General features: G+C 58.1%; 1 long non-coding RNA gene across 1 annotated transcript; it reads right to left on the bottom strand.

Moving 5' to 3' along the window:
- Positions 1–1,670: 1,670 nt before the first annotated feature.
- On the bottom strand, positions 1,671–26,592 carry LOC133769664 (uncharacterized). The gene is made up of 3 exons (XR_009867220.1): positions 26,429–26,592; positions 3,899–4,076; positions 1,671–2,396 (listed from the first exon to the last, which is right to left on the bottom strand). It is a non-coding gene; the product is annotated as an uncharacterized LOC133769664 (long non-coding RNA).
- Positions 26,593–27,711: the final 1,119 nt, after the last annotated feature.

Here is a 27,711-nt window from a genome sequence, read left to right as displayed (position 1 = left end):
GATTAGCCCAGTGAGCTAAATGTTTTTTAAAATTAGTCTATGTACTGCTCGTAGACTCCAAATATAAATAAGTGATAAGGAAATGGAAATGCTAACGATCCAAATTTGATCAAAACCTGCTGCATATCCTATATATGTGCTGCCCCCCATAAATGTGTTCAATTATTCTGTGTTGCTGCTGTCTCTCATGGTCTACATTGGAAGAGTTGGAGTCAGGAGCTGGAACCTGCCATGAACTCAGGTGCTCTGATATGGAACGGGGGCATTTTAATCAGTGTCTTAACATTTTATTTTTTAAAAGATTTACTTATTTGAATGGCAGAGTTACAGAGAGAGAGGGAGAGAGACAGAGATCTTCCATCCGCTGGGTCACTCCTCAAATGGGCTGGTCCAAAGCCAGGAGCCAGGAGCTTCTCCTGGGTCTCCCATGCAGATACAGGGGCCCAGGCACTTGGGCCATCTTCTACTGCTTTCCCAGGCCACAGCAGAGAGCTGGATCAGAAGTGGAGCAGCCAGGACTTGAACCGGTGCCCATATGGGATGCCGTTACTGCAGGCGGAGGCTTTATCCACTGTGCCACAGGACCACTCCCTCCACCTCCCCCCATGACTTTTGGATCTTTCCCAAGATCAGGGTAAAGTTTGAAAAAAATCAGCTTTGGCCGGCGCTGTAGCTTAACAGGCTAATCCTCCGCCTAGAGGCACCGGCACCCCGGGTTCTAGTCCCGATCGGGGCACCGATTCTGTCCCGGTTGCCCGCCTTCCAGTCCAGCTCTCTGCTGTGGCCCGGGAAGGCAGTGGAGGATGGCCCAAGTGCTTGGGCCCTGCACCCCATGGGAGACCAGGAGAAGCACCTGGCTCCTGGCTTCGGATCAGCACGATGTGCCGACCGCAGCGGCCATTGGAGGGTGAACCAATGGCAAAAAGGAAGACCTTTCTCTCTCTCTCTCTCTCTCTCTCTCTCTCTCTCTCTCTCTCACTGTCCACTCTGCCTGTCAAAAAGAAAAGAAAAAAAGAAAAGAAAAAAACCAGCTTTATTGAGGAACAGTTCACGGTGATGCCCAGGGCAGCTTTGATTCCTGTCTCTTCCTTTAACAAGTGAGGTTCCACTGTGGAGGAAACACAGCAGCAACCAGAGACAAAGAAGAGGAGGACTCCCCCCACCTCCACAAATCTCGAAAAGTGGCTGCTCGCAGTTGGGGGGGTTGTCTAGGGAGGGAAGAGGTCCTAAGCTCTGCTTCTGTAACTCCAGTCATAAATCTGCCCTAATAAACCTGCCCTTGGTATCTCTTTTACAAACACACCGGGCCCACCGGCCATTGGAAGTGTGGTCCTAGGTCACGTAGGCTGTAATGTAAACCCACCAATGCCGTGACGGCTAAGGTGTGACGCTGATGAACCTGTACATGTTGTAAGAAACTCGGGATGGTGGCTCGGGTCTCAGGAGCCGACTCCAGCCGAGCCCCTGGCGGTCCTAAACTGCTTGGCTCCTCCGCTGTCTCTGGTGCCTGTTTGAATGGAGTTTTCCCACCCCAGGTTTCTGTAACATCACATCTTTTCTTTCATTTTTTAAAAAGATTTATTTATTTACTTGAAAGGCAGAGTTACACAGAGAGAGGAGAGGCAGAAAGAGACAGAGAGAGAGGTCTTCCATCTACTGGTCCACTCCCCAGATGGCCACAACAGCTCAAGCTGCGCCAATCCAAAGCCAGGAGCCAGGAGATTCTTCCTGTTTTCCCACTTGGGTGCAGGGGCCCAAGCACTTGGGCCATCTTCCACTGCTTTCTCAGGCCATAGCAGAGAGCTGGATCACAAGTAGAGCAGCCAGGACTCGAACCAGTGCCCATAGGGGATGCTGGCACTGTAGGCGGTGGCTTTACCCACTACGCCACAGCGCGGGCCCCCCAAAAACATTATTTATTTGGAAGGCAGAGGTCCACAGAGAGAGAGAGAGAGAGATTTTCCATTTGTTGATTCACACCCCAGATGGCCACAACGGCCGTGGCTGAGCCAGGACATACCCAGGAGCAAAGAACTCTATCTGGGTCTTCCACGTACATAGCAGAAACCCAAATCCTCCGGCCATCTTCTGTTGCTTTCCCCTGCGCATTAGCAGGAACTGGGATTGGATAGGGGCCCCGAGTGGTGGCTTAACCCGGTGCGCCACAATGCCTGCCCCCTCCATGTCTTTTCACGTGCTCAAACGATGGGAGATTTTCCGTGTCCTGCTTGGTGTCTCAGCATAGAGTCCCCGTGTGTGCAGGTTGGCAGTATTCTCTCAGCATCGTCAATAAAGCCCTGGCCACTTGGCTCTTCTCTGGCTTTAAGCCGTAGACGGCACGGGCTTGATTCATCGCCCCGTGGGTGCTCACCCCCTTCCTCTTAGATGTTTCCATTCTAAGGAGGAGGAAGCAGAGGAGGCCCCGCTGAGCCAGAGGCAGGGCTGGGTTTCCATCCTAGCCGTACTCCCCAGGGCTGCCTCATTCCCAGGGCTGGGTGGGAGTCAGACCGGCGTGCTGGCTCTGCCCCCACGGGTTGCTGCACAACACTGAGCAAACCCTTCCCCTCTCTGAGTCTGTGCAGTGAACCGCTGGACTTGCCAACTCCATGGCTCCGGTCCCGCACAGGCAGGGAGTAATCCAAGACTCTGCAGCCCACCCTCTTCCGTGCTCAGAGAACAGCAAAGCTCCTGCTCCCGGAACACAGGCGCTGGGGCTTCTGGATGCGTCCATCTCGGCCTCGGTGCTCTGGCAGGGCAGGGGAGGGGGAGAGGTGGCTGCAGTGCTGGGGCAGGGCGGGGGAGGGGGAGAGGCGGTCCAAGCTTCTCCCACATATGCAGGGCAGGCCTGCCTCCTCAAGGGCTTTCCTTGTCCCGGGCAGGAATTACCACGGCAGGTGGAAGTAGTTATCCCCGCGCAGGGGAACGGGGCACCGGAACTTGCTCGGAGGCCCTGAAAGATGATGAGAATGGAAACCAGACCTCACGGGGCTTCTGGGGGAGAGGGAACGTGAGCCCCCGTTTAGTTTCAGAAACTGGCATGTCCATGTGAAGGGAGCGGGGACATGGGGCCTGCGCAGCCTGGGGACTTGCCCAAGGTCACACACGTTTTCAGAGTCCGACACAGGTCTTTGATTCCTACTGTGATGCCCCCCCACCTCCCTGCACCCCCGACCCCACCCTCACCCCATGTGGCAGGGAGGCCCCCCTCTGCTGCAGGGGAGGAAGTCTTGATGATGCTAATAGGATACATGTGCTAGGTTTCTATTATTTGCACATTAATGAAGGCCCTGCATGCATTCCCCCTGGCATTGGGCTGCAAGGACTCCATGCCGTTCCACAGTGTGGTGGAATCTACACGGCCAGGACCCTCCTAATAAAGGAAAATTGCAGAGGTGTGGGTTTGGCCTGGGACTACCTTTTTCACCCGGAGCCTAGCCAGCATCTCCGTCCTGTGAAGCCCCTCTCAGCTGCCACGGCACATGGATTTTATTTCCCATGGCAAGCTCGGAGGCCAGCAGTGGCTCCCATGTGACAATGTGCAGTGAGCCTGGTTCTGGCTGGGGTGCTGGGAACTGGGAGAGGCAGTGGGGTGAGGGGAAAACCGGCCCACAGGCAGCTGGACGTGGTCTCATTGTCTCTGCCACTCTGGCCATTGCTAGCCACGCCCTGGGGGACCACCTCTGGGGACAGGGTAGAGAAGCTGAGCACACCCAGGCAGTGGAGTCCAACTGGGATGGGTCCCAGCTCTGCGCGTCAGCTGCTGGCCTTGAACAAGTGACTTCCTGCTCTTGTTCCTTAGCAAAGCCCAGGGCCATGGAGTGGATTCGAGGAGATCATCCGTGTAGACTGGGTACTGTGCGTTTAAAGGCACTCTGTAAGGGCTAGTGGGGATGCTTACGAAGCGCGTTCCGTGGGATGCGGGGTCGCCGGCTCTAAGAGGCGCCACTGGAAACAGAGAAGGTGCATTGCCCGTGAAACCACGGCTCGGGCTTTCCTGTCCTGTAGAATTGTCCCATGTCCTCTGATGGAGCTGTCACATGTCTGCAGGCGTCAGAGTGTAGTAGGGTATCCCTTTTCTAGAAAAATGTAAGCAAGAATGAATTTGCTTCCGAAGGGCACAATCACCTTTGACTCAGAATCATGAAGAACCATGCTCTCCAGGTAACAACGCCCTCAGGCTGACGACAAGGCAGGCCGTAGGCCGCTTCTTCCTTTAATTAATGTTCACTTTACTTCACCAGCAGAGAGAGAGAGAGAGAGAGAGAGAGAACCTTCCACCTGCTGGCTCATTCCCCAGATGCCTGCAACTGTCCTGGGGCTAGGCCAGGCCAAAGCCAGGAACCTGGAACTCAGTCCAGGTCTCCCACGTGGGTGATACGGACCCAACTACCTGAGCCAACTCCTGTTGCCTCCCAGGTGCACATAGTGGGAAGCTGGGTTGGCAGCAGAGCCAAGACTCAAACATAACCACTCTGACATGTGATGCGGGTGTCCCAAGTGTGTCTCCTCCTCCTTTTCCTTTTCCTTCTCCTTCTCCTTCTCCTTCTCCTCCTCTTTCTTCTCCTCCTCCTCCTCCTTTTTTTTTTTTTTTTTTTTAAGATTTGAAAGGTAGGAGCCAGAGCTGTTGCACAGTAGGCTAAGCCTCCATGTGTGACGCCGGCATCCCATATGGGCACCAGTTCATGTCCTGGCCACTCCTGTTTCAATCCAGCTCTCTGCCGTGGCCTGGGAAAGCAGTGGAAGATGACCCAAGTCCTTGGGCCCCGGCACCCGCATGGGAAACCCGGAAGAAGCTCCTGGATCCTGGCTTCGGACTGGTCCAGCTCTGGCTGTTGGAGCCACTTGGGGAGTAAACCAGCAGATGGAGGATATTTCTCTCTGTATCTACTGCTCAAATAAATAAAATAAAATCTTTAAAAAAAAAAAAGATTTGAAAGGTAGAATTACAGAGAGAGGGAGAGGGAGGGAGACACATACACACACACACATACACAGAGCTTCTGTCTGCTGGTTCACTCCCCAAACGACCACAATGGCCGCCCACCCCCCAGCCCTGTTGGGCAGCCATCAGGCAAGCCAGATCCCACACCCACCGTTTCATTCTAGTCCCAGAGCCATGGAAGGACCCAGCTTCTGGTCACAGGGCTGGTCAGCCTCAGGTGGCACCGCAGAAACCCACAGAGCTCACGGCTGCAGTAGTGGCCAGGTCAGAGCAAGTGGCCAAGGGATCAGAAGACCTGCGAGTTGCGTCAGCTGGGTCTGATGGGAGGGAGGGACATGGACCTCGTCCTGCAGCCTCGCTCCTCTTTGGCGGCTTCTTGGGCACAGTCTCCACTGTGAGTATGGGATGTGGGCCCTCAGTCTCCCTGTACTTCCACCTGGATAGGTTCAATATGCCCTTGACAGAGACAGAGCCGATTCTTCCATTTGCACACTTACACGAGGAGTGTGTGGAAAATGGAATTAAAAGATGTGGGTTAGACTCTTTCAGGTCCTTGCATCTAAGCTAACACAGAAAAGAAGGAACAGTGGCTGTGTCTACGAGGGCAGCAGCCACGTGCAGCCCATACACTCCATGCGCACCAAGGACAAAGCTGTTAAATTGGTTTTTCTGTTTTAATGATTTATTTATTTATTTGACAGAGTTTAAAAAAGAGAGAGAGGAAGAGAGATAGAGACAGAAGAGAGATTTTCTATCTATTGGTTCACTCCCCAAATGGACACAACAGCTAGGGTTGGGCCGATCCAAAGCCAGGAGCCAGGAGCTTCATCTGAGTCTCCCACATGGGTGCAGGAACCCAAGGACTTAGACCATCCTCTACTGCTTTCCCAGGCCATTAGCAAAGAGCTGGATGGGAAGTGGAGCAGCTGGGACTTGAACCAGCACCCATATGGGATGCCAGCACTGCAGGTGGTGGCTTAGCCTGCTGTGCCACAGAGCTGGTCCCAAAGTTCATTGTCTGCAGCACGGTGGAGGCTCAGCTGTCAGGAGGTTTCCAAAGCAGGTGTCTTGGGTGCCCAAGTGTTTCCCCTGCTGTGTGTGTGGCTGCGTTGTTGTGTGTGAGTCGTGCCATTCAGGGGAGGTCAGGAGGAACTGATCTTGTGAGGTGGAGAAGCAGCCAGCACTGCCCCCCCACTTCCGGCAAAGCCTGGTCCCTAAGGAGGAGGAGCCTGGTCCCTAAGGACTGAAGGAAAACTATTCTGAGGCTGGTGCTGTGGCACAGGGCAGTTAAGCCACCACCCATAACACCCGCATCCCACAGGAGCACCAGCAGTTCCAGAACCGGCTGCTCCTCTTCTGATCCAGCTCCCTGCTAACGGCCCTGGGGAAAGCAAGGGAAGATGGCCCAAGTGCTTGGACCTCTGCCACCACATGGGAGACCCAGGTGGAGTTTCTTGGCTAAGATTTATTTATTTATTTATTTATTTATTTATTTATTTATTTATTTATTTAAAGTCAGGGTTGGAGAGAGAGAGAGAGAGAGAGAGATCTCATTTGCTGGTTCACTCCCCAAATGGCCTCAACAGCCAGGGCTGGGCTAGACTGAAGCCAGGAGCCAGCAGCTTCTTCACAGCCTCCCACGTGGTGGCAGGGGCCCAAGCACTTGGGTGAGTCGTGTGTGTGAGTCAACACCACCCGTCATGTGTGCGTCCCGGGGGGAAGGTGGGGAGCCCCTTGGTCTGTGAAAATGGTCACGTTCAACCGCAAGCCCCACCCTGAGGTTGACCACTTGATGAACTGCTTACCGCGACCTTAGCCAGCGAAACCCAAAGCACTCTTAAAACAAAGCCGCCCTCAGACTGCAATGAAAGGCCTTCCCTCGGGACTTCACAAATGAGGTCTGAAGCCCACCCGCTGGGTCCCCACAGCTGCTCTATGGCAATGCAATAACATGGAACCTGGGTTTCCACCTCCCTCCCACGGGGCTCTGCGTGTGGCAACTGAGCAATGGCGGGGAGGGCCTTGAGCTGTGGCTCTACCACTGCCCCCCCCCCCCCGTGCGTGACCCAGAACTGGCAGGGCTGAAGGGTGGGGGCCTGCCTTTCAACCCTGCCGGAGTAGAAGCCCACCATGGCCCAGCAAGGCTGCCTCAGGCCGTGAGCTCTGCTGGCTTTGGCCAATTCTCCGAGCAGGGACCACCTCGTGGCCCAGGGCTTTTGGGGCCTTCATGGCTCAGCAGCTCCCTCCAGGTCATGCATCTCCCCCCTGCAGGGTCACAGCCTGTCAGACGTGACGATAGCATGGCAGGAAGCCGAGGCGTCATGTCTGGGCCGGCTCCTCCCCACGTGGCTCAAAGGCTCGGCAGCTACCCCGTGCAGAGGGACAGCGCCCTGTCCTGGGGTCCCTGGGGCTTTGAGGGGGAAGGGCCCACATCCGCAGTGTGGATGCAGAAGGTGGATTGAAAACCGGCAGGTGCCCCAGGTGCTGGGGTGCGTGGGAGGCTCCAGTGTGCCGATCAGTGGCCGGGTCTCCAACACGTCACCAGCTGAGTCAGGGAGTCTCCCCCCACCCATGGAATCAGAGCCCTGGGCTAGATCAGCACTTCCAGAACAGTCTTCTATGGAGAGGGAGCCCCACCAGCGGCTGCCGAGCCTGGGGAGCCACCGAGGACAGTGCGTCGAGAGGCTTTGGGGCCTGGGGGTTTCCCACACATCCTTGACTTTGGGGCGCCTTTCCTGTCGACAAATGAAACCGTTTTCACATCTCTGAAGTCAGGGCCGTGTCTAACGACTGATGGATCCTAGCATCTTTGAACTGTGGGTTTTTTTTTTTTTTTTTTGGACAGGCAGAGTTAGACAGTGAGAGAGAGAGACAGAGAGAAAGACAGAATCCGGCGCCCCAACCGGGACTGGAACCCGGAGTGCCAGCGCCGCAGGCGGGGAATTAGCCTAGTGAGCCACGGCGCCGACCTTGAACTGTGTTTTAATAACCACATCAGACGTCAGCTAAATGCTGGACTGAGTAACTTATTATTGATTTGTGGGGCTGGTGCTGTGGCGTAGCAGGTAAAGCTGCTGCCTGCGGCACCAGCATCCCATATGGGCACTGGTTCAAGTCACGGCTGCCCTACTTCCAGTCCAGCTCTCTGCTGTGGCCTGGGAGAGCAGTGGAGGATGGCCCAAGTCCTTGCACCCCTGCACCCACATGGGAGACCCGGAAGAAGCTCCTGGCTCCTGGCTGTGGGTCAGCTCAGCTCCAGGCATTGCAGCCATTTAGGGAGTGAACCAGCGGATGGAAGACCTCTCTCCTCTCTCTCTCTGTAACTCTACCTCTGAAACAGATAAAATCTTAAAAAAAAAAAAAAAGAAAGAAAGAAAGAAAGAAAGCAGAGCCCTAAGTGGGTAGAAGTGGGCTCAGGTGACAAGGGGATGCATGGACATCCTGGGATGACTTGGGCAGCAGCGGGGAGGGCGTGGCAGGGGAGGGGTCGGGCAGGTGTGGAAGCAGAGGAGCCAGGCGTTCAGCGAGGGGTTTATAAAGCAGCTTCGAGGGCAGGGGGAGATGGAGCACATGACTTCTCCCAAGGAGTGGGCCGTTTCCCATTCTGGCAGTCTCTGAGCACCTTCATGTGGGAGAGACACTGCCTCCTCCCTCTGTCTGCACCCAGGGCTCCACAGGAAGCCGGGAGAACGCAGGCAGTGCGGCCTCACCTTGGGGCGGCTGTGTTCTGGGCTGACCTGTGTCTGATGGAGCTGAGGGGAGTAAGGGATAGGGGAGAGAGAGAGATGTTCCACCTGCTGGTTCACTCCCCAAATGGTGGCAATGGCTGATGCTGGTCCAAGGCCAAAGCCAGAAGCCAGGAACTCCATCCCGGGTCCCGCCCCAGGAGGTACTTGGACTATCCTCTCCCACTTTCCCCTTTCCTGGGTGCGTTAGCAGGGAGCTGGATCAGGATTTGAACCAGTGCTCCAGTATGTACGCTGTCATCGCAAGCAGCAGCTTAACCAGTGGCCCCGAAGCCGTGGTTTGTCTCGGTGACATTCTCCTGGGAGCAGGGCTGAGGCCCGTGCTTGCCTGTGTGGCCCACGTTGGCACTGCCATCTGTGTGTTTGTCCTTGGCTTTAGAACACGGGCCCATCGAGCCTCAGACCCGAGAACCCCAGGGCGCTGGAGCCTAGGTCGTCCTTGTGCAGCTGGACGGTACGTGGCAGCCCTGAGACAGCACGAAACTGCAGCTCCAGCAGGTCTGGGGGCTGCAGCCCTAACAAGCTGGCAGGTGATCTGATGGGGCAAGAGAGAGAACACTGGTGTACCTCTCCAGTACCCAGAACAGCTGTGACTGGGCCAGGCTGAAGCCAGGAGCCAGGAACTCCATCCAGGTCTCCCATGGGTGCCAGGGACCCCGGTCCTTGAGCCATCACTGCTGCCTCCCGGGGTGTGCATTAACAGGAAGCTGGGTTTGGAAGCAGAACCAGACTCGAACCCAGGCACTCGGACTAGGCCAAATGCCAGCCCCTAGCTCTGCGTTCCTAATAGCCTCTGCCTTGCCTCTCACTGTGCGAGTTGCTGGCCTCACAGCCCCACCTCTAGCCTCTATGGGTGCTTTGGCCCTGGGCCTAACACAGCATCGGCAGCCTTGGTGTTTGAATCACTGCTCAGCACCCCAGCCAGGCTGCCGTGGGCAGATGGCCCACCCTCATCTGCACCCCGACCCAGGCTGCAGCCGCCCCCTGCTTTTCTTACCTTCTCCAGGGGCATTAGGCAGACCCCCACCCCCCAACCCGCCCTGGGAAGCAGAAATCCTAGAGCTCATGAAACCCACATGCACACAAGCCCCCCACCCCCACCCCTCTGGCTAGGGCGGCCCAGAGCCTGGACCGAGCCACTCTGACCTTCTTGGTCAATGCCACTAAGGAGGATTGTGTAATGCTTTGTCTGCTAGGATTGGAATCTGGGCCTGGCCCCAGGCTGAGCAGGACTTGGACCTCCCCTCCCTGGCCCTGCTAGCTCCCTACAGCCTCGCCCTGGCCAGCACCCTCCTCCCACCCCCACTCCAACCCACTGCACGCCCAAGGCTGTGGCAGGGGTAGGGGCTGGTGTGCAGAGACCCTGCCTCCGATCTTTCTCCACAAGCCCCGGCTCTGTGAAACTTTGTCTTACACGCCTGGAAAAGCTGTTTAAGTGGCCACAGCAGAAGAGAACAGGCATTTCAGAGCCTGCCTGCCTGCCTGCGGGATGGAGTGACCGCCCAGGGCCTGGGAGCTGTTACCTCCATCTATGACTAAGACCCTTTGGCCTCAAAGGGACAGTTTTCTCTTCCTTTCCTTGGATGGCTCCAGGTGAAGTAGGCAGGCATACAGGTTAAAATTGATCAGATTTGTGAACTGGAAGACCACGCCTTCACCACGCCCCTGTGTGACCTCATGACCCTACCTGATGCCTTTGCCACACCCCTGTGTGGCCTCATTCCCCTACCTGGCCACGCCTGGGTGCCCACCAGCCAATCAGGTTAATTAACCACGCCCTTTTGGAAGTGGGTTAAAAGCCGGACACGGTGTGGCCGGGCTGCTCTTCTTCCCTGGCCTCTTGCTAGGAGGGGGCTTGCTGTAGCCCCTTGCCTCCAGGGCGCACAGCCTTCGGGCCATGTGCTCTAGGCTTCCTGGCCCAGATACAGGCCTAGATGCTCTTCCACGTGGCTGGTTCCTGGTGCTTGGTAAGAACCCCCATTCACCTCTCTCTCTTAACTAAAGCTCTCACTCTCCTATGCATCTTTTTCACTAAATAAAAGCTTAAAACGTACCATGCTGCCTCGTTTATCTGTGCCGGTATTTAGAATTCTCTAAATATTAGGCAAGAGCCCTCTCGGGCTTATTAATATGGGGGATTTAGTAATGAGCCCGTGGTGAAATCGTAAGGCACCCCAAATTCCGGTAGCACGTGTGGCACCCCGGATAGCATTTCTAGGGAACTTTAAGGGGCCACATTTCAGTGTAAATTTTAGGGGGTCATTTCCGATTTCACTGCCATCTTCCCCGAGTTGGGCACCCTGGAGGGGCACAGGCCCCGGGTTTGAATTTTGGCTCCACCTCTTTGTAGCTGTGTGACCTTCGGCAGACGCTATACCTCTCTGAGCCAGTTTAAGACGAGGAGCTAGGTCCCCACGCCCCCAAAAGAGCAGCCTAGGGAGGACACGCGAGGGTGTGGCAGTGCCCAGCACCCAGGGCTCTCGATGGCCACCCCACCCCAAACCTAGCACCCTTGAGGAGACAGCACTTTGAACAGTTCAGCCACTTAGACAAGAGGCCAGCGGCTGAGATTCTAGGCCGAGCTGCCTTTTCCTGGTTCTTACTGGGGTGAGAATGATCAGGTGGGTTAACAGCACCAGGGACAAGGAATCCGAGACCCAGGCCTCGCTGAGCCCCCTCTGGGCTGCGTGGCCCCAGGCACCCACACTGCCTCTCTCTCCGTTTTCAGTCCCATTTATAGGCGAGGCAGCCTAATTGTGAAGTGCTTTTACAAGACAGGTATGCCAATCAAATGGGTGGGCAGCACTTGTATGAGCAGGTGGCATTGTCAGCATAGCTCTGGCCCTTCCTGGTCCGCTTGGTGGTGGTTAAAAACCGAGACACGACTCCTCGGACCCCAGGGTCACTCCGGCGTGCTCCCGCCGCTGCCCCGGAATTCCTCGGCTCTGTCCTCTACGGTGCTTTGTTTTTCCTTTCTCATCCTAGTGCAGCTTCCTGGAGAGCCCGACATGTGGGAGAGCTGCGAACGGTTCCAGGACCTGTAGGTGGTCCCTCCCCAGCGGGCTTGTAATCACTTCCTGGATTCCAAAGGCTCATTATGTGAAATCTAAGCTGGAAGCCCCAGCCCGGTCCCCTCTCCTCTCTGGGCTGTCAGCGGGAGGTGGAATTGTTTGGCGAGGTTGGGGGTGGGGAGAAGGGTAGAGGAGCGAGGCTGGGAGGTCTGGCTGCACTGTCCCTACCACGCTTTCCTTGCAAACGCTGGCCCTTTGGAGTCTCTTGAGAGCCGTGGTCTTGACTGTGGGTGCACCTGCTGCCAGGCTGTCGGCCTCTGAGTTCCAAGGTTATTTGGGCTTAATGTTCCCCATTGCGGGGTGGGGGCTAAGGGACCACATGGGGTGGGGGGTTGCTCATCGGGGAAGAACTATTTTTCAACTTGCTCGCAGCTTCATGATTGAACTTGAAATTGGTCTAGACCTCTTGTTCTACCGTTCTGTATTCAGGGCTTCAGAGAATTCTTGATGGCAGATGCTGCCCTGGAGGCGTGGCTCAGGTAGACCGAGGCCGGAGCCACCACCTCTCCTCCTGTTCTTTTGAGTTTGGGGTCAGCAACACATCAGTGTGCTTCCCTTGGCTCTCTCGGCTCTCAGGAGTAAGGAGGGGGCCGGGAAGACTGACTGAGCTGGGAGAGATTCTAGCTCCGCGCTCCCACTCCCTTCCTGGGGGCTGGCGCAAGTGGGCATCCAGATGGGAAAAGGCAGCCCCTGCCTGGGGTTGCACCAGGCCTCGTGCACAACTTCCGGGTCTGGGCAGACTCTATGAGCCAGAACACAGGAGCTGGGAGTCAGGGGAAGGAAGGATCCCAGTAAGGCTTCCTGGAGGAGGCGGCGGGGCTGTGCCTGCACCAAGCAGAGGTTGTGCAGTGGGAGCAGGGGAGGAGGCAGAGCAGTGGATGCCGGCCACGTCTGAGCTAACCCGCGGAAACCTGGAATAAGCGAGATGTGTTCAGGGAACGACTCCCCCGCTCTGCGGAGTAACCGTGTGGTCTCAGCCAAGCCGCTGGAAGAAGCTCCTGGCTCCTGGTTTTGGATCAGCTCAGCTCCGGCCGTTGAAGCCGTTTGGGAAGTGAACCCGTGGATGGAAGACCTTTCTCTCTGCCTCTCCCTTTCTCTATCTGTAACTCTACCTCTCAAATAAATAAATACAATATTTTTCAAAAACCAAGGCAGTGAACAAGACAGAGTCCCAGCCCTCACGTGGTAGGGAGGACAGTGAGCAATTACTGGGACAGGCAGTGCTAAATACCTCAGGGGCGAGGTGGGGGATAAATTGGGGAAGGGAGGGGGGAATGAGGAGGGGTAGAAGAGCCATCTGTTTGAGAGGCAGAAACAGAGACAGACACTCCCCAGACATTCACAACAGCTGCAGCTGGGCCAGGCTGGAGCCAGGAGCCAAGAAATCCACCCAGGTCTCCCATACCAGCAGCAGGAACCCAAGCTCTGGAGCCGACCCTGCCGCCTCCCAGGGTCTGCATTAACAGGAATCTGGAGTCAGGAGCCAGGGCAGGGAATTCAACCCAGATGCTCCGATACAGGACAGGCATCTTAATCACTAGACTGAACGCCCACCCCGAAGAGAGCAGTTTGAAATAAAACGGTCTGGCCGGCGTCGCGGCTCACTAGGCTAATCCTCCACCTTGCAGCGCCGGCACACCAGGTTCTAGTCCCGGTCGGGGCACCGATCCTGTCCCGGTTGCCCCTCTTCCAGGCCAGCTCTCTGCTGTGGCCAGGGAGTGCAGTGGAGGATGGCCCAAGTGCTTGGGCCCTGCACCCCATGGGAGACCAGGAGAAGCACCTGGCTCCTGCCATCGGATCAGCACGGTGCGCCGGCCGCAGCGCGCCTACCGCGGCGGCGGCCATTGGAGGGTGAACCAACGGCAAAAGGAAGACCTTTCTCTCTGTCTCTCTCTGTCCACTCTGCCTGTCAAAAATTTAAAAAAAAAAAAAAAAGAAATAGAACGGTCAGGGAAGATCTCATTGACACCATGGCCACCTGCAGAAGGTGACACAGGGAGCCATGTGGCTGTCGGGGGCAGAGCTATCTCTGGACTGAAGGAACAGCAAGTGTCAAGGCCCTGGGGTGACCGCAAGCTCGGAGAGCCCAAGGCCCAGCAAAGAGGACAGTACGGCTGGAATGCAGAGGCGCAGGTCTCCATGGAAATGGGTTTTCGAAGGACATAGAAAACCAGTCCTCTTTCTGCCCCGGGGAGTCCCATGGTGTAATCAGCACAGCTTGATTGAGCAGGATAGCAGGAAGCACTCCTGGGCTGGCACGAGCCGCTGGCAGGGTGCCCGGGGCGTCCTGTGCACCTGCGGGCAGTGGCTGGCCGCGCCAGTCGGCTGCGGCAAGGACACGCTTCCCGCTGCCCTCGCTACAGAGTTCCCAGGAGCACCCCCTCCCACCCAGAGGGCTTTGCAGCTCTCTTTGGGGTGGGTCAGCCTTCAGTCCAGCAGCAGTGTCCAGTGTCCAGTACTGACACTGGGCTGAGTCCTTGCCATCTGCGGGGAAAACACTGGCCATCTCAGCTGGCCCCTCTCACCCCGGCCCTCACACACACGGCCTCTGCCCCTAGCCTGGGAGCTGGTCCCTTCCTGCATATGGTCCAGCCGGAGGCTCGCTCGTCGGCTGCTTGAGGGGAGGATGACACAGTGGAGCCTGCGAGTGGGAGTCGTTTTGGCTTGGAAGTCACAGATGCCCAAGCCCGGGGTGAGGGCATATTTAGGGGACAGAGTTCTTGGTAGGAAAGTAGGAGAGGAGGCAGAGGGAGATAAAGGCTATGGATGCCAGACCAGGCAGAGGGACTCTGAGCTGTGAGCCCTGCTAGGTCAGGGGTCCGGCGGGTGTAAGCAGGTGCGGAAGGAACAACTGTGTGGTGTCCAGGCCGACCGGGGCCCCAGAGAGCCCTCACCAAGCTCCCTGGGTCCCGCTTGATGCTGGTGCCGCCTTGTGGTCCCGTGTGCACAAGAACGGCCTGGATACGGCCCCAGGGTCCCGGGGACCCAGAGAGGCTGGGCCACTGGAGTGGGGGAGGGGAACAAGGGCAGGCACCTGGATTTAAGAGGAGACAACGCAGGTGGCACTGGACCCAAGGTGGTTCACGGCATGAGCTCGGTCCTCACCGTGACCCTGGAAGGCAGATAAGGACGTGGAGGCTGTGATGAGGTTACGTCACTGATCCCAGGTCCCAGGGCTGGAGGAAGCACTGCTGGGACTTGAACCCAGGCCGTCTGGCTCTGTGCACAACCTGTTCTCCTCACAGCTTCTTCACTCTTAGCATCTCCCTGGCACTGCCCTGGTCCTCCACAAACCTCCCCGGAGTTTACACGCAGCCTGACATACAACCGGGAGGGGAAACCCCCGATCGACTGCGATTAAATGTCTATCACCTTCCAGAATGAGGCTCGCCAGCTGAAATTCCATTCAGTTACAGCTTTGTGCGGAGTGTGGACTTGGGGGCCAGCGACGCAGTGCGTGGGTTAAGCCTCTGCTGGCCGTGTTGCCGGCATGGCATCCTGTTTCAGGGTGTATGGTTCCAGTCCCAGCTACTCCACCTCCGATCCAGCTCCCTGCTGATGTGCCTGGGAAGCAGCAGACGATGGCTCAAGTGCTGGGGCCCCTGTCACTCACATGGGAGACCCAGATGGAGCTCCTGGCTCCTGGCTTCAGCCCGGCCCAGCCCTGGCTGTTGCAGCCATTTGAAGGAACGAAGCAGGTGACAGAAGATCTCGCTCTCTCTCTGTCTCCCTGCTCCTGTTCCCTCCCTCCCTCTGTTGCTCTGCTTTGCAAACAAATAAATAAATATTTTTTAAATAAATATTTTTTTGAAAGACAGAAGGAGAGAGAGGTCTTGCATTCATTGGTTCACTCCCCAAATGGCCACAATGGCCAGGCTGGGCCAGGACGAAGCCCGGGGCCTTCATCTGAGATGGCAACACGGCTCCCTGTCCCCCGGCCAGGGGCTTCTGGTTCTGGGGTGGACTTTTCCATGCGGACCCGGCGGAAGCCTCCGTCAGATCGGCCGGGGGCCTCTGTCGCCCCACTCATTCATCCGCCGCCTGCCTTCTAGCCTCATCAGGAAAGAATGAAGGCAGAGGGAACGGAGCAGGGTGCTCTAATGCAAACCATCCGTGTGGCTGGGAGGCCGAGAGGATGTGATTCACTGGGACATTCCAGCTCTCTGTAGAGAGGCCAGTGCGCAGTGCGGGCAAGGCAGGGCGCCGTGCACAACAGCGGCTTTCCTGGCCAGGCTAGATTCGCTCTCCCAGAACCGTTCCGGGGCCTCCGGGGGCACCGGCACTGCTCTGCTCTCTGGTCCCATGGATGGGCTTGGTGCGTGTGTTAGGAGGTCGGTGGTTTTAGTGCCAGCTTAATTCCTCACACTCGTGGCCCACGATGCCACAGTAGATGGTGCACCGACGAACACTGCAGGGGACCTATCGTCTTCCTCCTGGGCGGGTGGACTGGGAGCTGTCTGCGGACAGAGGCATTGTCCACGGCCTCACACCGCGCCCGGGCTGGCAGAGGCAAGGTGGACAGATCTGTCTCAAGTCCCTTTCTGGTCTCTCTTCCTTCCACGGGACCCTGATTCAGCCATGCAGCCACACCAATCCTCTTGAAAAGGAAAAAACAAAAAACAAAAACAAGGATTTGTTTATTATCTATTTGAAAGGCAGAGAGAGAGAGAGAGAGAGAATCTTCCATCTGCTGTTCACTCCCCAAATGGTCCCAAACGGATGGAGCCTGGAACGCCATCCGGGTATCCCACGTAGAGGCAGGAGCCCAAGGACTTGGCCATCATCTGCTACCTTCCTAGGTGCGAGGTCAGAAGTGGAGCAGCCGGGACTTGAACCAGGCACTCTGACATGGGATGCCAGTGTGGCGAGCGAGGCTTCACCCGTTGTGCCTCAGTGCTGCGTCCACACCCATCCTCTTTTGGTCCCTCATGGGCTCCCAAGCACTGTCCTATGCAGGACCCTTGCACATGCTGTCCCTCAAGCCTGGGCTGTCCTCCCCTCCCTTATTCGCCTAGAAAACCTCGATCCCTCTCAGCTCAGCTCAGCCAGCACAGGCTGAGAACAGACCCTCATCACCTTCTCCTGCTCCCGTTGTCGCATCCGTCACAGGCACCATCTCACACTGCAGCACATGGATCCCCCGTGTGCACATCCACCTCCCTCACCACACAGCTCCCTCCGCGAGGACAAGGGCCGGGTCCCCTCTCCCCCACGGCCCTGCCCAGCACCCAGCACCTGGCCATCAGCCCTCACCTAGCACCTGAGGCTGTCAGCCACACGCTGAGCAGCCCTGAGAAATCACGTTATCCCCTATTTACAGATAAGTAAACTGAGGCCCATGGAGGAAACGCTCCAAGTCCACGGCGGTAAGGGCCGGATTGCAGCTCTTGCCCCCCGTGTGGCCAGCCGGGTGGACGGCTCACCTGCTGGGAATGTGTGTAAGTGCTCAAATGGGCAGAGCCCAGGCCGGAGAGAGGAGGCCTCCTGGGGCCAGGGCCAGGCCTGCCCCTCGCTGCTTTAGCTGGGGCCAGCAGTTCTCCCCCCCAGCGGCATCCCCCTGCAGCCCTGTGGGGCCGTGAACTCCGGGGGGCTGCCCCACCCCCGCCCCGGGAGGGTACATGCGTCTCAGTCAAGCGAACACTGGAGCTGGCCACATGCACACCAACTGCACATTGGGAAACCGCCCCAGGCCCTGGTTGACAACACTGCCAGGAAAATGACAGCTCCGGGCCCACATGAAAGGCATTCTTGGAAAATCTCTCCCGCCCTCCCGCCCTCCCCAGCTAGGAACTGCTGCAGCCATTGCCGGCCCCAATCAGAGTGAGAGGAGGCAGCCGAGTCTCTCCCTTCTTTATTGCTCCAATGTGTGCAGAATCAACTCAATACCCTGGCAGTTTCCCTTGGCCCCACCTCCCTCCAGAATGAAATGTTCAGAGGACTGGAAGCAGCAGACCTAGGGCCCTCACATTCCCTGGGTTTTGCTCTGCCACATTCCAGAGGGGGAGGGGGGGGAGGGGGCCTGGGCTGGAAGCCCTCCTCGCCAGGAGTCTACTCCCCGGAATAGGTAGCAGAGAAGTGGCTGCTCCAAGTTTCCTGCACATCCCAGATACAATGGCTATCTGGGTTATTACGGGCCTGCGGTGTTGAGCCGGGGCCGGAGGAAGAGGCCCAACCCCATGTACACAGGTGCACCTCACCTGGGATGCACTGTACCTGCGTTTGCTCTCACGTGGCTCTGTGCCTGCCCTTGGCCACTCCCGGGGCGGGGGGGGGGTACAGTGCCCTGTGACATTTCTGGGGTTTCGTTTCCTGCAGCTGTGGCTTTGGGAGCTGTCGCACGATCTGTGACAATGGGCCTGTGGCTGGTGCGGCCGAGGAGCTACCCTGCAACATTCCAGCACGAACAGAACCACGTGTAGTTAGTGGGACCCTGCCGGTCCAGAGTCGTTTGCCTCCTGACGTGGGGACCGACACCGGTGACACTGGCATCGCAGTGAGTGCGTTAGAACGAAGCTGCACTGACTCAGACTCTGTTTTAAAAAGATCCCGGGTCGTGAACATTTGAGAAGCGGCTCTGCGGAGCCCTGCGGAGAACAAAGGAGCAGGAGGTAAGACATGACAAAGAGTGAAAGGCTGGCGACAGGGGACAGCTGTCACAGAGGAGCCCCTCGGCTCTCCTCTCCGACATCCCAACGCTTGCTCTGGACCCAGTGCTGGGAGCTGCGGTCCCATCGTCATCCCGAAGGCGATGCGGTGAATGTCAAGGTGATGGCCGCAGGCGGGCAAGGTCGGGAGCGAGCGTCTCTCCAGTGGCCCCAGTGTGAGAATTCCCACAGGCCAGGGTAACGTTCCAGCATTTCATTTTTAAGTACATGTTCCTGTCTGGTATAATGAAACACAGGCTACACGCCGATAAAATTTAATGTTCAAGCTAAATAATAAAACGTCTTCTTTACGGCCCAATTCTATGTCTCCCTGAGGGGAGATAAGTTAGCACACAAGCACGCCCCTCTCCTCCCAGGGTCTGACGGGAAGCCAGCTTGTCTCCCCCTCCATGCCACAGGGGAGATGGGGGAGGTGGAGGTGGAGTTACTCACATTAGCCCTGGCTCAGGGCAGCTGACAACCGTTCTGGATGTCTAGGTGTGAGTTCACTCCCCAAATGGCCACTACAGCCAGGTCTGGACCAGGCGAAATCCAAGAATTCCATCCATGTCTCCCATGAGGGTGGCAGGGCCAAAGCACTTGGGCCATCTTCTGTTTTCCCAGGTGCATTAGCAGGGAGCTGGATCAGAAGTGGAACGGCCACAAAGAGAGGGAGAGACAGAGAGAGAGAGATCTATCTACTGGTTCACTCCCCAAATGGCCACAACGGCCAGCACTGGGCCAGGCCAAAGCCAGGAGCCAGGAGCTTCTTCCGGGTCTCCCATGTGGGTAAAGGGGCCCAACACTTGGGTCTTCTTCCCCTGCTTTTCCAAAGCCATCAGCAGGGATATGGATCGAAAGTGGAGCAGCCAGGACTCGAACTGGTGTCTATATGGGATGCCAGGGTCACAGGCAGAGGCTTAACCTGCTTCACCACAGCGCTGGTACTAGGTTTTAATTTTTTTAAATATTTCATTTATTTATTTGGCGGGGGGGGGGGGGGAGGAAGAGGGAGAGAGAGAGAGAGAGAGAGAGAGAGAGAGAAAGCTCTCATCTGCTAGTTCATTCCACAAATGCCCACGATGGCGGGGGCTGGGAACTGAATCCACCTGGGTGGCAGCCCCCCCACCCCCACCCCGCCCCGCCATGTACTTGAGCCACCACAGCTGCCTCCCAGAGTGTGCTTTAACTGGAAGCTGGAGTCAGGAGACAGAGGCAGGACTTGAACCCAGGCCCTCCCACATGGAATGCAGGTGTCTTAATCACTGGGCCAAACATCCACTCCAGAAAATGGGGCACCATGTCCCAGACACACCCATGGCCCCATGCCACGCCCCCACCTGCACCTCCTACCTCCTGCTGCTCCGGCTGGGACGTCAGAAGCCTCTAGGATGTCCCCCCTCGGCTCTGCTCCCCCCACCTCTCCCTGATCTCCCGCCTCCCTCCAGGCCTCCCCACCCAGCCTCACTGCCACTCCCTGGTCTGGGGCGCCCACCGATCACTGCTTTTCCTCTGTGGGTGCTTCTGACTCCTCCACACTCGTCCCACAGTCAGCCCCTGTGCCCCAGCACGAGGATGGTCACCTCGCCCCCCATCCTCGGAACCTCGGGGACTAACCTCGTTCTCCGTGTAGGCGTCAGAGCGAGCAAGTGGGAGTTTGGCAAACCTCCAGAACTAGAGTTCTGGCAGGATTCAAGGAGTCATGACGGGGCCCGGCGTTGTGGTGCCTGCAGTGCCGGCATCCCACATGGGCGCTGGTTCGAGTCCCAGCTGCTCCACTTCCGATCCAGCTCTCTGCTAATGTGCTTGCAAAGGCAGCAGAAGATGGCCCAGGTGCTTGGGCCCCTGCACCCACATGGGAGACCCGGATGGAGCTCCAGGCTCCTGACTTCAGCCTGGCCAAGCCCCAGTTGTTGCTACCATTTGGGGAGTGAACCAGCAGATGGAAGATCTCTCTCCCTCCCTCTCTCTCTGTTATTCTTTTAAATAAATAAAATAATTCTTTAAAAAAAGGAGACCGAGGGAAAACAAATAAAAGCTCTGGATGACCTCGCTGCCTTGGGCGGCCCACAAAGCAGGTGGGGTGGTGCTCCTGCACACAGCACGGTCACCACGACCCCTGCTCACAGCACGGTCACTGTGACCCCTGCTCACAGCACGGTCACCACAACCCCTACACACAGCACGGTCACCACGACCCCTACACAGCACGGTCACCGTGACCCCTGCTCACAGCATGGTCACCGTGACCCCTGCTCACAGCACGGTCACCGTGACCCCTACACACAGCACGGTCACTGTGACCCCTACACAGCACGGTCACCGTGACCCCTGCTCACAGCACGGTCACTGTGACCCCTGCTCACAGCACGGTCACTGTGACCCCTGCTCACAGCACGGTCACCGTGACCCCTGCTCACAGCACGGTCACCACAACCCCTACACACAGCACGGTCACCACAACCCCTACACAGCACGGTCACCGTGACCCCTGCTCACAGCACGGTCACCGTGACCCCTGCTCACAGCACGGTCACCACGACCCCTGCTCACAGCACGGTCACCACGACCCCTACACACAGCAAGGTCACCGTGACCCCTACACACAGCACGGTCACCACGACCCCTACACAGCACGGTCACCACGACCCCTACACACAGCATGGTCACCACGACCCCTACACAGCACGGTCACCACGACCCCTGCTCACAGCACGGTCACCGTGACCCCTGCTCACAGCATGGTCACCGTGACCTCAGCACACAGCACGGTCACCGTGACCCCTGCTCACAGCACGGTCACCGTGACCTCAGCACACAGCACGGTCACCGTGACCTCAGCACACAGCAAGGTCGCCGTGACCCCTGCAGTAGCATCTGTGTGTGGGCTGTGGCTGCTGTCTTACTGTTGTGTTAAGAAGGAAGAAACAATCCTGTCTATGGCTTATTATCCCCTGGATAACAGAAACCAGCTCGGAGCTCTTCCGTTCTATCTTCACGAAGAAGTCGGCGTGGAAGAGCTCCACCCAAGCCACCACCGGAGAACAGGCAGGAGGGCCGTCTTGCTCCCCCCTTCCCAGTGCGGCCAAGCAGGGACACTGGGCACAAAGGAGCCGTGCTTTCCACAGCCCTGTGCCAGGGCAAATGGCTTGGCAAGTAGGGAAGGGGCTGGCTATGGATATCTGGCAAGCAAAGTAGGAATGCCAAACTCTTTTGAACAGCGCACAACCTGCACATCTGTACCCAGCAACCCTACGTGTCCCGACGACAGCCACACCCTGCCCTCTGCATGTGAACTCGTTTCACAAGAGCTCAGTGTTTACAGATCCTCAAAGCTCCCCCCCCCCTCCCCGCCCCGTGTGTTTTCATCAAGGCTCACAACAACCCCGCGAGGCCGGCCGGGTTGGTGTCCTCGTCTCACTGGAAGATGAGAACGATGTGGCTTAGAGCCTCGTAGGAATGATTGCCGGCATCACCTGGCTTGTAGGGGGCGGGGCTGGACACAGGTGTGCTCTCCCCCGTTGGTACCGTTGGGCCCTGGGATGCTGAATGAGGTTTTCCCCTTGTCACCTGCTGTCACCAGCCCTCAGGGCACTTCTCTTTAAGAAACTTCTCAGGGTGGGTGGCGTTGGGCGCAGTGGCTAAGGCACCCCTAGGGACTCCTGCCTCCTGTATCAGAGCACCGATTCAAGTCCCAGCTACACTTCTGATCCAGCTCCCTGCTAACGCCCGCCCTGGGAGGCAGCAGGTGATGGCTCAAGTGCTCAGGCCCCTGCCACCCACAAGGGGCACCTGGATGGAGTTCCTGGTTCCTGGCTTCCGCCTGGTGCAGCCCTGGCTGTTGTGGGCGTTTGGGGAGTGAACCAAAGGTGAAAGGTATCTCTTTGTCTCTCTCTGTCTCTGTGTATTTCAAATACAATGAAAATAAATTAAAAATTAGGAAGAGAGAGAAGGGAGTTTTCCTTGCCCCCCACCACAATTCCCACTTTCTTCTCTTCTGGTCCTGCCTCTAATTGTCTCCAGCAAATGGTCCCCAGCCCTTAGTGTAACCACAACTGGGCCCATGTCACAGGTTTCAAGTCACAAAGACTTCTCCAAAGGACCGTAGAAGGATGGGTTCTGCCTCTCACGTCCCACGGGGGCAGGTGCCAGGCCGCCCTTAGAGCAAACATTAGGGTCAAAGGCACAGGAAGCAGCAGCCCGGTGTGGGCATTGGAGCGACACCTTACCCGGTGTCACCGGAACCTGCTTAACTGGGAGGCTCAGGTTGGGTGCACAGGGCACGGAGCCCCCCTGTGCTGCTCAGCCACGCCCTCAGCCACCCCGGCAGGGGCAAGGATTAGAGAGGACCCCCACACCCCAGCTTCCTTTGTTTGAAACCCTCCTGCCCCCAGCCCCCAGATGCAGAGAGAGGACCAAGGAGCCCACCCACGCAGTGCTCGGGCTGGGGTCTGGGGTGGGACACGGCAGCACAGGGGATGTTTATCTTCCACCCCCTCCACCTGAAATGCAACTTTTCCTCTGGCTTTGAACCCAGGAGAGACCCCCGCGGTGCTGCAGCACCTGGGATTGGTGCCACGACAGTCACCGCGGTATTCACATGACGTCACACTGTGACGCGTTCTCGATAGATGGTTTACGCGCCTTGCCACGACAAAGTCACGCCTAGCCACGACAAAGTCCTCCCTGGACACGGCTCCCACTCGATGGGTTCACACAGCAGCACACAAGGGGACCACAACGAGTTCCGGCAACAATGGCATGAAAAGACCACTTTGATGTAAAATGTTTTTGAGAACCATGCGTAGGTTTTTCATGATAGGCACTTTTCTTTCTTTCCTTTAAACGATTTATTTATTAATTTGAAAGTCAGAGTTTCAGAGAAGCAGAGGGAGAGAGAAAGAGAGATCTTCCACCCACTGCTATACTCCCTAGATGGCTGCACGGCCAGGACGGAGCCCAGCCGAAGCCAGGAGCCAGGGGTTTCTTCCAGAACAGAGGCCTAAGCACTTGGGCCATCTTCTGCTGCTTTCCTAGGCCATTAGCAGGGAGCTGGATCGGAAGTGGAGCAACCAGGACTCGAACTGGCACCTACATGGGATGTAGGCATCACAGGTGGTGGCTTTATGCCCTATGTGACAATGCTGGCCCCTCTTTTTAATATTAAGATTTATTCATTTATTTGAAAGGCAGAGTTACAGAGAAAGAATAAGACAGAGGGAGACACACACACACACACACAGAGAGAGAGAGAGAGAGAGAGAGAGAGAGAGAATGTTCCATCTGCTGATTCACTCCCCAAATAGTTACAATGGCTGGGGCTGGGCCAGGTCAAAGCCAGGAGCCTGGCACTCCATCTAGGTTGCCTACATCAGTGCAGGGGCCCAAGCTCCTGGGCCATCTTCCATTGCTTTCCCGGGCACATTGGCATGGAGCTGGATCAGAAGCAGAGCAGCCGGGATCCAAACCTGCACTCATATGTGCCGCAATGAGTCTCATCCACTGGCTCGGCTGGGGACCCAGTTCCATTATGAGCTATGAGCTGACGGCCCTGCTCAGGACCTTGGCGAGGGCACCTCTGCTGTCCTCCTCCATTGGAAAGCGACAGGAAAACCTCCCCGGCGTCTCCAGTGGCTGCAGCTCCCACCTGGATGCCACAGCGCATTTTCCACGCGTGTGTTGCACAAGTGTCCTCTCCAAACCGTGTCTTCTCCAGAGCCTGGCTCTGGAGGGCAGGGCACGCGGCCCCCAGAGAGGGCACGGAGTGCAGGGCCAGGGGCGGGGAGCAATGCCCTGCTCTGTGCACCAGAGCTGGCCTGCGAGAGATGATCGCGCATCTGCAGCCACTTAGGCAACTGCCCCCCACCCCGGGGCTTCCGCTGGCAGCCTGGAGCTGGGCCCGGTGCCAGAGAACCTGGCCTGGTGCCTGCCTGCAGGGACCACCGCTCCCGCTCCCGGGGCGGGGGGGCAGCACGAAGCCCCAGGTGCACACATGGGAGGAAGACGTGGCTCCCTGGGGCCGGGCAAGTCATGTGGCCCCATCAAGAGGACAGGCAGGGAGCAGTCGAGGGTCGCCCAGCTGAGGGAGAGGACCCAGCTTGCCGCCCCCGCATCAGCCCAGCTCCCAGCGGGGTCGTGGGTCCAGCCCTCTGCCCTGTGCACACAGGGGGGCCGTTGAGGGTCCACAGAACCACTGTCGCCAAGAGGCCGTGCCCTCTCACCTCGCCTCAAGCGGGGCTTGTCTGCAGGTCACCTGGCGGGGCTGGGCCGCCACTCCACCTCCATGCACGCTCACGCCCAGGCCCACGTGTGCGAGCCCGCCTCCCTGCTAGCTCACAGCCACAAATGCAAGCTGCCTGCTGCGAACATTGCCGTGAGCTCTGACCCCTCTCCCGAGGCCAGAGGGAAGGGGCACGCCCGTGCAGCCCCGCTCGCGTCACCCCAAAGGCGCTCGTGCGTGGGGGCTGCTGGGGGCTGAACTTTCACCCACGCCTCCGGCTCTGTGCGGCCCCCTCCCCTGCCTCCTGGATCCCAAGGAGGAAGACTAAGCCAGAAGGGCCACAGCGCAGGTCGCACCTTTGCTTCTGAGATGGTCCCCACCCGGGGCCCCAGAGCTCTCTCTCCTGCAGGGTGAAGGCCATTTGACCCAAGCCTGGGCCAGTTCCCTCTTCAGTGGCTGGCGCTGTCCACAGCTGGGGCTGATGGAAGGGGCCTGATACTGTCGTGAACCCCAGGGGCTGCATTTCAGGGCCTCCTCGCTGGGGGCCTCTCCGACCAGTATCCCTGGTGCCCTCACATCCCGGCTTCCAAAGGAGCTGTGGCTGCTCACCCCGCTGGGCTTCTCTTTGAAAGATTTCTTAGGGGCCAGCGTTGTGGCACAACAGGCTAAGTCGCAGGCTGCAACACTGGCATCCCATATGGACGCCGATTTGAGTCCTGGCTGCTCCACTTCTGATCCAGCTCCCTGCTGATGGCCTGGGAAAGCAGTGGAAGATGGCCCAAGTGTTTGGGCTCCTGCACCCACGTGGGAGACCGGGAGGAAGCTCCTGGCTCCTAGTTTCAGCTTGGCCTAGCCTGGGCCGTGGCAAGCCATTTGAGGAGTGAACCAGCGGATGGAGAAGCGGGCATGGAGGGAGGGAGACCATTGCAGCCTGGTGTGGCCAGGGCTCTGCTGGCACCAGACAGGAGGAACTCATAGAAAACAGGTGGAGGAGGCAGCAGTGCGGTCTCCCCAGGGAGAGGTGCTCTGCCCAGGACACAAGTCCAGCGTCTCTAGAGTGTGCCCAGTGGACAGGACAGATGCCGCCTGGCCTTCCCTGGCTTAGCCCCAGAGGACACAGGCGCCGCTGCCGACACCCTCAGCTGTCCCAGATGTCTAGGATACAGCAGAGCCGAGGGTGGGATGCAGATTTTGTCTCTGGCTGGGAGGAGAGGCAGAGGGCGTGCAAGCCATGCTCGAAAGTGGCCACGGACGGTTCTCCAGAAGCAGCAACCCTGGGGCTGGGTTCTGCCGGCCGGGTGGGCGTTTGCTACAGAGACAGAGCGGGGAGGGTGTCCCAGCTGGCCGCCAGCATCCGCAACGGTCCCGGGGCACAAGAGGGGACTGTGACGTGTGAGAGGAGTCCCACCAGGCTCCCAAGGAGCCCAGCAAAGACGTCCTTCCTGCGGGCGCGCCCCAGAGCTCAGACACCGCCCCCGGCTGAGGGCTCCTGGCCTTGCCGCAGGCTCCTGAGGGTGGGGCGAGTACCCGATGCCCCCTGAGAACACTCTGCGTGGGTCTAGCCAGACTCCAGGCCCGGGCCTCCTCCCCCACCTAGCCAGAGCTCGCTGGGTCTGGGTTTTCAGTGCTCTGCAGGCTGCGTGCCTGTTGGCTTGAATCCTGGCCGCTCTTTCCATAACACCGAGCCCTGAAGACAGGCATAAAAATCCAGACTACAGTGGGCCAAACAGGGAAGCTATTGGCTCTTCTACTGGAATGTTCCAGAAGCCCTGTCAGAGTGCAATCCACTTCCCCCCGCTTCTCACCTGGGCGTGTTTCTGCTGTTGACTTCGTTCTCAGGCAAAGTCTGAGTATCAGACGTGGCCACCGTGATGGGTTCTGAGAAGGGCACGGAACGGCCTTTGGGACGGCAGCCAGAAGACACACCCTGCTGTAGCCGTACTAGCTGGCTGTGGGGTTGAGATAAGCCCGGGGCTGTGAGGCCAGCACGGTGCCTCTGGGAGACTTCGACTGAGTCAGCCCTGACCGCTAGGAGGCGCCGTGGCTTAGGCCTAAGTAACCACCCAGACTCACCCCACGATGAGAAACCGGGGGTGGGGATCTGTAACCAGGAGGGGAAAGACACGTGAAGGGCGAGCGAAATCTGGCTGCCCGTGGTTCCAGAGCCGCTAGTACAGTTGCATAGTTTGGGCACTGTGCAAGGAGAGAACGAGGTGGCTTCCATGGCTGCCTGGACGGGGTCCCATTACCTCATTCACACGGAGGCAACTGTGCAGACCAACCTTGCAGGCTGCCTGGAACTCCCCTCACCCCCCATCTCTGGGTTCCCGTTCAGATGTTCGCTCCTCCCGGACTGGCCCGGATGACCTGGGAGCTCCCTGGGGCCCGCATCGAGCCGTGGCTCTTGGCTGTCCAGTTGTCTGGTGGCAGCCCCTGGTCCATGTGCTTAGAGGTAGCAGGTGCAAGGGGCCCTCCCGGGCTGGGCGGAGCTGCCCAGGTGGGCTCTGTTCTGGAGCTGGGAAGAGAACAGGTTTGTTCCCCTGCCGCCCCAGCCTCACTCCCCACAGTGCCGGCAGAAGACAGCCACAGAGAGGGGTGAGCCCCGCACCTCAGCCCCCGAGGCTGTCGGTCTGACCTCATTCGGCCTCCGGAGACAAACAAGGGGCCTTGAGCGGCACACCCGTGGGCCGCCAGCCAGGCGGGCCTCCGGAGGACAGGGGCCCTGCTCCAGGCGGTCTGGAGGGACGAGAAGGTGGCTGGGTTCCTGGTGGGCCTCCCGGAGGCTGCGGGGCAGCGGCTCTAGGGCTCAGCTCCGGCTCCTGATTGAAACCAGAGGTGGGAGCACGCATTCTCTGTGAAACTGGATACCTGTCAGCGGCGACAGGGGACCTGCACTGCAGGAGGGGGCTGGGCAGGGCAGGGGGCCTCCAGGAGCACTGGCCATGTGGGGTAATGACAGCCCTAAGAAACAGGAGCCCCGCGGAGATCCGAGGAGCACGCCCACCTCTCTGCCACCTCCTCCCCCGTCCTGTCTCTTTCTCTGTTTCTTCTCTTCTGCTGGAAGACCTGGGTTCAATCCCAATACCAA

This window comes from Lepus europaeus, chromosome 11 (assembly GCF_033115175.1).
Source record: "Lepus europaeus isolate LE1 chromosome 11, mLepTim1.pri, whole genome shotgun sequence".
NCBI classification, from domain to species: Eukaryota; Metazoa; Chordata; class Mammalia; order Lagomorpha; family Leporidae; genus Lepus; species Lepus europaeus.
The sequence above is the reverse complement of the archived record's forward strand: the minus strand, read 5'-3'. Positions and strand labels throughout refer to the sequence as shown.